At 49.9% G+C, this 10,352-nt stretch overlaps 1 protein-coding gene across 16 annotated transcripts in view; it reads right to left on the reverse strand.

Moving 5' to 3' along the window:
• Positions 1–9,737, reverse strand: part of ATP2B2 (ATPase plasma membrane Ca2+ transporting 2) — a 382,880-nt gene extending 373,143 nt beyond the window's left edge. For 5 of the 16 annotated variants that reach the window (XM_034955774.3, XM_034955779.3, XM_034955777.3 and 2 more), the window contains exon 1: positions 9,619–9,734. The gene's annotated coding sequence lies outside the window, so the exon portion shown is untranslated. Of the gene's footprint in view, positions 1–9,618 lie in introns of all 16 variants that reach the window. The other 11 variants (XM_034955775.3, XM_034955772.3, XM_063602715.1 and 8 more) reach the window with 6 other exon arrangements.
• Positions 9,738–10,352: the final 615 nt, after the last annotated feature.

Raw genomic sequence — 10,352 nt, forward strand, 5'->3', positions numbered from 1 at the left:
TTTTACCTAAGGTCACATAGCTGTTCACTGGCAGGGCAGGGATTTGAAGTCAGATTCGATGCCAAAGACCATGGCTCCTCAAGCCCACCCTGAATCCTATTACAAACACCTCTCCCATTGTGCTTTTTTTCCTCTGCATTTTCACTGCACCAAGCCTTTCCTAGGCCTTCTTGTCAGTTTCCAGGCTTCCCTTTCAGTCACTCCACCACCTGCTGGTCTCAAGTGGGCCCTGAATAGTCATCACAGCCCCTTTGCAGAGGGGAGCCAGCTTTTCATAACAGATCTGTGCTGTAAGTCAGATCCTATGACCTCCTGGCTGTGTGACTTTGGGCAAGCAACCTCACCGTCTGAGCCTCAGCATCTATAAAATGGGGATAGAAGGATATACTCCATAGAGACACAAGAAAGATGAGATAAAATAAGTATAAGGACAATACCCAACATACAGTAGGCCCTTCAGAAAGAGTCCCCCACTTTAGGCTCTATCGCACTCTCCTCCACTGTTTGAGGACAGAGATGTTTTTCTTCACGACATACCTCTGTCCCTCTCTGGGGCCTCTTCCTATGGATGTATTCCCTGCCCCCCACCCCACGGCACATACAGTCTGCCTTAGAGGCCAGGCCTCAAGTCCAAAGTTTTCTTAGGTTCTAGCATTTTCTCCACAACTAAATTGCAACATCTTTGAGGACAAAGCCATTCCTATGCTCTCTGAAGTACCTAAACCATCCCCTCAAATTGACAGGCGTGCAGCAAATCCTAAATCTCGGGGTTTGATGGAGAAACATCTACTGATTTCACTCACTCATTCGTTCATTCATTCAGCCAATACTTTTCTCAATACCTACCACGTGCCTTGCCCTGTGCTAGGCTTCAAGGGACTTGGGAAGGAATAAGTCTCAATCCTTGTTCTCACATAGCTCCCTGCCTAGATGGGAGGCAGGAGAGTCAGCGTACAGTTGGGGCAGATGGTAGGGGCTGCTCCCCAGTGGACACTCCCTCCTACTTCCTGGCTGGCCGAGCCCTGACTGTGTCAGTTTCTGCCTGTGCTCTCAACTGACTCAGAGATAAATCCTGGTCCATTTAATCCCTGCTGGGCTCATTCCTCGGCCATGATTGGTTTAGGCATGGCCACGTGTCCCAATTCCAGCCAATGAGACACAAGAGGAGGTTGGTGGGGATGTCTGGAAAAGAATTCCTCCCTGATAAAAGAAACACAGAGATACCTCCTGCCTTTTGTCCCTGGGGTGCTGTGAGATATTCAGGGGATGCTCTGGACAGGGATAATGCCTTCTGGTTGACGATGGCAGAAAGACAGAAGGACCATGGGTTTTGATGGCATGGATGAGCCACTGGGCTAACCAACTCCAGAGCTAATCCACCTTTGATTATGTGAGGTAAGAAAGGGCCATATGTTTAAGTGTTTAAGTCAGCTGAGTCAGGAAATCCAATTCACTAAAGTCAAAAGCAGGCTCCCTGGCTCAACAGTTAGTACACAATGGTTAACACTCTGACAATGACCTGCAGAACATCCCTCCTGGACCCTGACCAGCTCTGCATTGCTTTGGGTGGTGGGGATAGGGAGTCTGAGGAACAGTTTCACAGAAAAAGTCTCATGTGACCAGTCTTCCTTTGCAAGGGTGAGCAGGAGCTGGCTTCCCACAAGATGGCATCTTCAAAGACTGGAGGCACGAGCCAGCCTGGGGAACGTGCAAAGGATAGGTTTGGAGTTGTGAAGGAGCCCACATACTATAATTGAGGACAACGGCTCCTTTTGCCACATCCTCTCCAGGCCTTGCTTTGCTCCTCTGTAAAATGGGGATGGAGACATTCCTTCCAGGGTGGTGGTGAGGCTCCAAAGGGACTGTGCACATAGAAGCACTTGTCATTGCCTGACTCTACGTAAATCATAACTGTCATCCACTCTTACCCTTCACCTGTGGGATGGTCTTCTAAAGCCCTACGAGCCTTGAAAACCAGCTCCTGTCTCCTCCTCCCTGTCTTCTACTTCCTATATCCTGGTTCCCTCCAGCCTTCCAGCCCAGCCACAATCACCTATTCATCTTTCTTCTGTCAGACCCTTTGCAAGCTGCCCCTAAGCCAGGAAGGATTTCTTTACCTGATCATATCATAGCTCTCTTCTCTTCTTTCACCCTAAACAGTTCTCTTTGATTCAGTGACTCCACTTCTAGGAATTCATCCTCAGAAGGTGCCTGGACATGTGCCCAGGGGTCCACATACAAGAATGTTCATCACAGTGTTGTCTATAATAGCAAAATTCTGGACACAACATAGGTGCCCATGAGAAAGGAATACATTAAATAAATCATGGCAAAGCCACTTATAAAATATAAGGTAGAAGTATATTTATTGATATTTAAGATGACCATTATTACTGAGTGAAAGAAAGGGATAGAAAAACAGAATATCTATCTATCAATCATAGAGAAATGTCTGGAAGGACATTTGACAAAATATTAATGGAGATTAGCTTTGTTTTGTGGTGTTTAATTAGAGTTTTACTTTCTTCTTTGTATTTTTCAATACCCCTTGAATTTTCTATAATCATTATGTAACATCTCTATAATTGGGGGATGTGACAGTTTAAGTGTGTTCCCCAAAGTTCATGCATTGGAAACTTAATCCCCAATGCAACAGTGTTGAAAGGTGGGGCCTTTAAGAGGTGATTAGATCATGGGGCCTCTGACCTCATGAATGAATTAATGTTTTTATCTCCAGTGTGGGTTCATTATGGTGAGATTGGGTTTGTTTTAAAAGTGAGTTCAGCCCCCTTTTGCTGTCCTTCACGCTTGCCTTTCCACCTTCCACCATGGGATGATGCAGTAAATAGACCCTTGAAAGATGCCAGTGCCATGCTCTTGGACTTCTCAGTCTCCAGAACTGTGAACACATACATTTCTCTTCTTATAAATTACCCGGTTTCAAGTGGTCTCTTACAATAGCACAAACAGACTAAGACAATGTGAAAAAAGCTACTTTTATTTTGAAAAGAGAAAAAATACATATATAGTTCCAGCTAAAATCAACCTACTTTGGGCAATCTTCCTGAAAGTCATGTGAGACAGGATTGGAGAGTGTGCTATACTTCTGATGACCTGGATCCCCCTCCATGACACCCACCTCTGCTTGGAAACTTTCTAGTGTGGTGAGCTCATTCCTGTGCCAGACCAAGCTCTATTGGTAACAAACTCATTCACATTGCACAGGAATCTCATTCTGTGTCCTAAGTGTTCTGCCTTCTGTGCCTCACAGAAAAAGCCCAATGCTCCCCTCTCCCCCACACGCTTGTCTCCACCAAAGCCACTCAACAAATAACATGATTTCCTGCGATATGTCCCATTCTAGACAGAGCATGAGTAAAGGCCTGGAGATGTGCAAACAAGTGTCCCATTTCAAAGATGTTGTGGACTCGTCAGGCACAGCATGGAGAGATGAGGACAGGGTGAAACTGGAGAACTCAACAAATGCCATGCACACTAGGGAGACTAGCCATTACCTTGCAGAGCCGTGTCTCTCCCCCATTTTGTGTTCGTAATACCTCAAACACTAACATTTTTGGCATCATTCTTGAAGGAATGAAAAGACTCAAAAACATCTCCAAACAAGTTGTGATTATTTCAGTCCATGCCCTACTGGCATCTGTTAGAATGGACTGAGTGATGCTCAGTAACAAACATGACCAGTGTGCCATAGCTTAAAACAAAGGCTTACTTCTCACTGATGCTACATGTCCATCATGGGTTGGCTGTGAGCTCTGCCCTGTGTCATTCTCACTCAGAGAACCAGATTGAGGGAGGTTCCATCTCCATGCTGCCTTGATTGCCAAGAGAAGAAATGGGGAAAAGTAGCAAACAGCATGGTGGTTATTAAAGCTTCCATCCAGAAATGACACATGTCACTTTTCAAAGCTCATTGGCCAAAGTAAGGCATGTGGCTATGACTAATGTCAAAAGAGGTAAACCAATTCAATTTATCATGTGGCTAGAGAGTAAGGAACTGGAGATATTTCTATAGCACGAATGACTAACCAAACCAAATTAGTACACTAAAAAGAAGAGAGAGAAGAGGAAGAGGGGGAGGAGGAAGAGGACAAGAAAGGCACTGATTTGCTGAGAGAGTAGAACTTTCCTGGCCTCATGCTCTTATCTACTCCTGATGGCAACGTTGGAGAAATTCCATTCAATGTGGCATCTGTCTCTATATCCGTCTTATATACGAAGCCTCTTATATCCTACCTATATGCTGCACCCTCCTTATACCCTCACCCTTCATGGCTCACCCAGTTCTATATTATGACTGCTAGATGTTCACTTCAACAGTTTATTTCTCCAAATAGCGCCAAAAGCAGATTTTTCAAGTTAATCACGAGTTGACAGCCTACCATGAGTTTCTGAGAAACACTGAACAGCAATCACTTAGGCAAGGTGGCCTCATCCTAGAGAGTTGTTTTCATTGTGGTTGTACCCATCGTTGTTGTTGAGGAGTGACAGTTTGTATTTCATAAGAAACGCATTCATCCAACGTACATTTATTAACCACCTACTATGTGCCCAGGTCTGAGGATGCAATTTTTTTTTTTTTTTTAAAGAAAAGACCCATCATTTCTTTTGTTTGCAGCTTAGGTTTGCTTCCTATTTCTCGGGCTGTAGAGCCCTCTGGAAGCCTGAGGGAAGCTATGCAGACCCTCTCCTTATGCCCCTGCGAAATGCCCAGCCTTACAGACGGTTATATATGAGGGAAGAAAGGCGGTCACAGGCTTTAGCACGAACATCCCCAGTCCTCCGTCATTCTTCAAAGGTCTCTCCCCTGGAGACAATCCTCAGTGGCTCACTCCAGCCTTTGCCCGCCCCTTTCCTGGCTCCACCCTCAGGAGGCGGGGTGTCTTCTCTTATTGGTCAACTTGGGAAGAGGGATGGGCTACGATCAGCGTCTCTGCCCTTTCTCCTCCTGGGAGGGAGCCCTGTGCGCAGAAAGCTTGTCCTGGCTGTGCCCTCTGTACCCGAGTGAAGCCTACCTGGGCAGGACCTCCACATGGTCTTCCTTGTAGGGAATCAGTTAGTAGGCCCCCATTTGACCCTCACCCTCACATGAAGCCAGGACCTCCAACTTTGCTTCTATTCTATTAGGGAGAAAATGTATATTCAGCTTCTCTACCTGCCACTCATTTGTTCCTCAAATTGTTGGAGGAGTGTGGAGGAGAGATGCTATTTATGGGGCCCACTCCCACACCATCCCAACATCTGCCATTTCCTAGAACTCCGGATCAGCACACACCTTTCAGCCCGCACAGCCATTCCACTTGAGTGATTCTGGCTGGGCAGTTTATGGAAATCTCTTCGAGTCTCAGTTTCCTCATCTGTCAAATGGGGATTGTAATAACCATGTTTTCTAGCTTCTGCATTTGATGCTTTGACATCTGGGGCCTTGCTAACCCCGGAGGGGCTGTCCCTCCCAGAGAGAGCCAATTACTTGACATAGTGAATGACTGGCCCATGAGGGCCCCTTTCATAAATGCTCAGCCCATCTTCCCAACCGCTTCCTTTATGGATCCTCTGCCCACTGGGCCACACTGCCCTGCCCTAATCACCTGGGGGCAGGTACCATACTACTAGGAATAGCCACTGTGTCCCAGAGCCTGCTGAAACTATTCAAAGTAGCCAACCCCGAGCCTGCTTACCCTGCCTCACCCATCCCTCCCTGTGGATGCCACAGTAAAGACTCTTACCCCATCTTCCCCTCACTCCCTCTGCCTCCTGACTGACCCTAGGGCTTCCCCATGTGGCCCTGCGTGGCATGGCATGGTCTCGCCTCTTAGGAATCTCAAGTAAAATTCTTTTTAGAGGCCATCATTTCCTGAGTGGTTGGCCTCGCCATAACTGAATAATAATAAAACCTATATTTTAAAATGATGATAATATCACCTACGTCTTAGGACTGCCATGAAAATACATACACCTGGAAAAGCATCTCACATAGCAAGTGGCGTGTGGCAGGGGCTTAAAACCATGCTAGTTTCTCTTCTCTCTGCCCTATCCATAGCTCTTCTCTTCTTTCTACCTTTTTCTTCACCCACCTCTTCCCTGCTGTCTCCTTCTAAGTATCAGCTACCTAATTTGTGGGACCCAGTACAAAATAAAAACGTGTAGCCCCCTGTTCAAAAACTGCTAAGAATTGCAGTACGGTGACTGCAGGGCATTAAATCCAGCGGGAAGCCCTTCTTAGCACAGGCCACACATCCACAAAGCCGGCCCTGCTCCCTCCTCCTTCCCATCCAATTCTCTTCTGCTTCCCAAATATTTCTAGCCTGATTTTTCAATCCCAAGGCCCCAATAGTTAGCTCCCTTTTTTGGGTTCAGTTAGCAGATTCTAATTTTTAGATACCATAAAGCTTCAATAATTCCACTTAATTGGAGAGGGTGGAAAGGAGGCCAGTTTGAATTAATGAAAAGTCTGAGAAATAAGACATTACTAAAGAAATGCAGTTTTATTACTCTGCAACAGATTTATATGACAACAGGGGAGATACAAAGAAGAGGGAAGGGAGGAGGAAGTTAGAGCTTCTTGTATGCAATTTAACACAAAGAAAAGATTTAATTTATAATAAGCATATTCTCTTATTTGCAAATTATGCTACTAAAAATCCTCTCCCTTAAGTAGGTTAATATTTCTCTTGCTGGCAATCAGTTTGCTTAGTGAAACTGTTCTGCTGTTACAAATGCTAGCAAAATTCTTCTGCAGTGATTCCATATAACAAAATGATTTCCATGACCTTTCAGGCAGTCCACAGTATGGGTTGGGTTATAGCAAATTCTTGTCAAGAGAAATCCTGCACAACAAATTCTCTCTTTGCTCTCTACCTACAGAACAGTCAAATCTTCCGAACATCCTTCTAAAATTCAGAACTTACCATGTCCCATAGCACCAGGCTTAGACTTAATCTCTGCTGACTCCTGCTGTTTCAGACCAAACTCTTGTCCTGTTGCCATTGGATCTGGACCTATTGTGGGGGTGGTATTCCTAAATAGATCGTATACCCCTACACCTCCAAGCCCTAGCAACCTGGGCCTGTAATGTCCTCCCCACAGTCTGTCAAAGTCATAACTCATGTTTCAAGGTCCAGGTTACAGGTTTCCTGCTCCAGAAAGCTGCCTCTGATTTTTCCAGGCAGACTCTGTCTGCTCCCACTGCACATCTATTACATCGTTTGTGCTACTGCCTACAAGTCCTCTTGGAGACAGTGCAAGCGCTTGGACTCTGGGTCTCACCCATTTCTAGGGAAGCATGGTAGCCCAGCAGGTCAGTAGCAGAGGTGGTCCCAGCTCTACTACTAACCAGCTGCATGTAGATGGTAACACCGGCTTCATAGCATTGTGAGGATTAAATCAGATGAAACCCCAAAAGCGCTTCGTACACAGCCTGGCAAAAAATAATTGCTCAAAAAATATTAACCTTTCTCCCCAGACACTGGTATATAAACTCCACAAGGTTGCAGAGTGGCCCTGCAGCCCAGTGTGGTTGGACCTTCCTGGTTTATGCTCTGTAGTCCTGGTATTTTTATTAATCGTGCCCTCTCTCACTCTCAAGGTATCTCAGTTTGGATGACAAACTATATAGCCAGCCTACGTAGCTGGGACCAGGTCTGTTTTATTTAGTAATATGCCTCTGGCACATCAAACAGTGCTGAGCACATATTAGGTTCTTAATACAAATTTATCAAATGAACAAATGAGTGTGTCTCTGAGAGTGCTTAGTAAGTGCTTGCACCTGGTAGGAGCTTGATTTCCGCTAGCTGTGGTTGATCTCTCTGTATTTCTAAGTGCCTCCTGACTCACAGAAGGCAAGAATCAAGGCTTAGGGAGTGAGTGAGTGAGTGAGTGAATGAATGAATGAATGAGCCCCACCCCTCTGCCATCTCCTCTGTTGCCAATAGTACCCCTGGGGGAAGGAATGACCTTGCACAGAGGTGTGGAGAAGAGTGGTACAGATGGAGGAGGACTGAAGATGATGCTGTTCCCACCAGACTGTATGCAGAGGGGGCCTCTTCCTGGCGCCATGGCTGGGTTTTGTCGTCATTTCCGTTAGACATCAGGTATTGGTTTCTGCCATGGCAGCAGCAGGAAATCACAGCCCAGAGTTAGCCCACCCAGTGGCTCCAGTGGGCTTCTGAGGGCATTGGGACATCTTGTCTCTACCTAACATTCTATAGACAGGCACAGATGCTCAAGAGCCCAGCAGGTGCTGCCCCCTACCAGCCCACACAGAGAAGAGGAAGGGCACGGGAATGATTAACCCTCTCTGGCTTCCCTTCCAGGGTTCAGAAAGGAAATTACACCAGCTGGTAGCCAAAATGTTGTGGATACAGACCATACACTAAGCATGGGCATAACGGTGAGAACTTTAAGAATATTAACTCATTCAGCCATTACAGTAGCCCTAGAAGGTGGGGAAACTGAGTCAGAGAGGGGAAGCGACTTGCCAGAGGTCACACAGCTAGTAAGAGACAGTGTCCCGGAGCCCAAATCCCTCAGATGTAGGAACCAAACAGCAGTCCTCTCCATCCACTCTAACCCGTTATAAGAAAGCCCAGTTTTCACTCCTGCCCCCTGCTGTGTGACCTTGAGGCCAACTCACCCTCTCTGGGCCTCATGTCCCTTTCCCAAGGCTAATGTTCTAGGAAGCAGTGCTTCTACAGCTAGGACATCACCAAAGGCCAGAGTATCCCGTCCTCCTGAGGCCTCAGGGCAAGGAGGGGTGGCCAGGCCCTGGGTGAGTCCGGGTGTCCCGAAACATGCTATACTGGCCCGTCCTGAGGGCCTGAGGCACCTGCCCAAGTCCACCTTCCGAAGGAGGCTTAGGCACTGGGCTGAAAAATCACGCTGTGGATCTGAGGACCCACTGAATGTGGGACTTCCGAGCTCTTGTGTCACCAGGTGGGGGACCCGTGTGTGCTTGGGGTAAGGGCTGTGGCCAGGGGGGCCAGGAGGAGGGGAGCTAGGAAAAGGTGAGGCCGGAGATGCGGAGAGCACTTGGTAGAGGTGCTCTCCTAGCTCTCCTGGCACCTGTGCTCTTATCTTAGCAGCTGCAAATCACGTTTGGGGAAGGGAGAAGCCCCCAGCCTAGGGTGAGTCTCTGCAGCTCTCAACCTGTCCCGAGCCTGCAGGAACCAGAGCCAGGAGAAAGGGGGCCCCCACACTGACGAGAAGCCAGGTGGGGAAGTCGGAGCCATCTGGGAAGAAGAAATAGGGGGTTCTAGCGTCCCGGACGCCCCCCAGCTCCGGGGCTGCTCCGAGCCCGGAAAGTTTTCGCGCAGCAGGCGCAAGGCGCGCCCCCTTCCCTCACCCGCAGGCGCCGGGTCCGCGGACGCCCACCCCGGCCCGCCCCGCCCGCCGCCTGGTGCCCGCTCAAGGTCACTGCTGACAAGGCGCCTGCCTCCGCGGGGCGAAGGGACCAAGACACGCTCCGACTCATGCTCCCGCCCTGGCCCGGCGAGGGTCTCCGGGGCCGAGCGCCCGCGGAAGGGAAGCCAGCAGGGAAAGTGACAAGAGACCGAGCGAGAGGGGAAGAGGCCCAGAGCCCGGGCCCGGCCGCCCCTGCCTCACCTGCGCCGGCTCCGAGAGCGAGATGCTGCCGCCGCCGCTGCCGCCGCCGCTGCCGCTGGTGCGCGCCCGGCCCGGCCCGGCCCCGCTGCGGCTGCGGCTCCTCTGCCGCGGCTGCCCCGCGCTCGCCTGCCCCGCGGCCCCGCCGCCGCCCGCCCGCCTCCCTCCCTCCGCCGCCGCCTCTGCCACCGCTGCACTGCGCTCTGCCCGCCTCCCCCTCCCGCCCTCCCTGCTCCCTCCTCCCCGCGCGCTCCCCCTCGGCCCTCCCCAAACTCCTCACGGAGAGCGCCCCGCGGGACCGGAGCGCGCGGTCCCGCCCGCGTCCTCCTCCGCGCGCACCAGTGGGGCTGCGGGGAAGGGTATCCAGTCTTGCCCCGGGGCGTGTCTCCAGGTACCTCCATCAGCACCGGCCCCTGTCCCTGCCCCACCCCCACAGCCAGCCTGGCCCTGGGAGGCATCCTCCCCATTCTTCCCCAGGGGTCAGGGTGCCCCAAGCCTCCCCAGCACATCCGAGCCTGTGAACTGGCCACACGGAGTGGAGCGAATTGGGTGTGGAGTAGGCAGATAGGGAGACCCGCTTTGGAGGAGAGGACCGCTGGTCCAATCCCAGGGAGCTTAGCCTAAGGGCCCTCAGAGGCGAGAAAGGTTAGGGCAGCGGGCAAGGACACGCTCAGCCCCCCAGCCTCCAGTCTGGCCCTCTTTAGGGCCTGGAGGAGTCCAGGACAGTGGCCCTGCCT

The sequence above is a fragment of the Pan paniscus genome, chromosome 2, assembly GCF_029289425.2.
Source record: "Pan paniscus chromosome 2, NHGRI_mPanPan1-v2.0_pri, whole genome shotgun sequence".
In the NCBI taxonomy this organism is placed as follows: domain Eukaryota; kingdom Metazoa; phylum Chordata; class Mammalia; order Primates; family Hominidae; genus Pan; species Pan paniscus.